The sequence below is a fragment of the Otolemur garnettii genome, unplaced genomic scaffold (assembly GCF_000181295.1).
Source record: "Otolemur garnettii isolate 467f Iridium unplaced genomic scaffold, OtoGar3 scaffold00031, whole genome shotgun sequence".
Taxonomy (NCBI): domain Eukaryota; kingdom Metazoa; phylum Chordata; class Mammalia; order Primates; family Galagidae; genus Otolemur; species Otolemur garnettii.
The window spans coordinates 14,864,660-14,865,482 of record NW_003852426.1 but is presented as its reverse complement, the minus strand read 5'-3'; positions in this window follow the sequence as shown (position 1 = coordinate 14,865,482).

The window sequence follows — 823 nt, the reverse complement described above, 5'->3', positions numbered from 1 at the left end:
CCAAGTAGCTGGGACCACAGGCACCCGCCACAACACCCAGCTATTTTTTGGTTGCAGCCGTAGTTTTTGTTTGATGGGCCCAGGCTGGATTCAAACCCGCCAGCTCAGGTGTATGTTGCCGGCGCCTTAGCCGCTTGAGCCACAGGCACCAAGCCCCTTCTCCCTTTTCTTCCATCCTGCTCTTCTAGGTCAGTGGTTCTCAACCTGTGGGTCGCGACCCCTTTGTAACAATGAAAATACATGGCGGCATTAGGAAGATTGAGAACCACTGTTCTAAGTGGTCTTTTCTCATCCAGGATCACTAATGTGCTAGTGACCTGCAAATCTATAGCTGCAGCCAGATCTTGCCACTGTGCTCCAGACTTTCATATCCAGCATCAAGCAACATCTCCATACAGATGTCTAATTTCAAACTTAACATGTCCAAAGCAAACTCTTTATTTCCTCCCACAGACCTGCTCCTTTCCCAGACTTTCTCACCTCGGGGAATGGCACCACCACCTATCCCATTATTCATGTCATAAACTTAGAAATTAGTCTTTTCCTCTTTCCCAGTGTCCCATCCATCAGCACTTATAGCCCTACCTCCACATATAGCCTGAACCTAACCATTTCTTCTTGTCTCCACTGCTACAATCCTGTCCATCACCCCTCTCCTAGACATCAACAATATTCTAATAGGTATTCCTGCCTCCTCTCTTATTCCATAGTCCCCTTTCCCTCAGTAGAAAGATGTTTCAAAAGCATAAGTTACATCATGCCATTCCCCTGCTTAAAATCCTCTAATGCAGGCTCGGCACCTATAGCTCAACCGGCTAAGGCG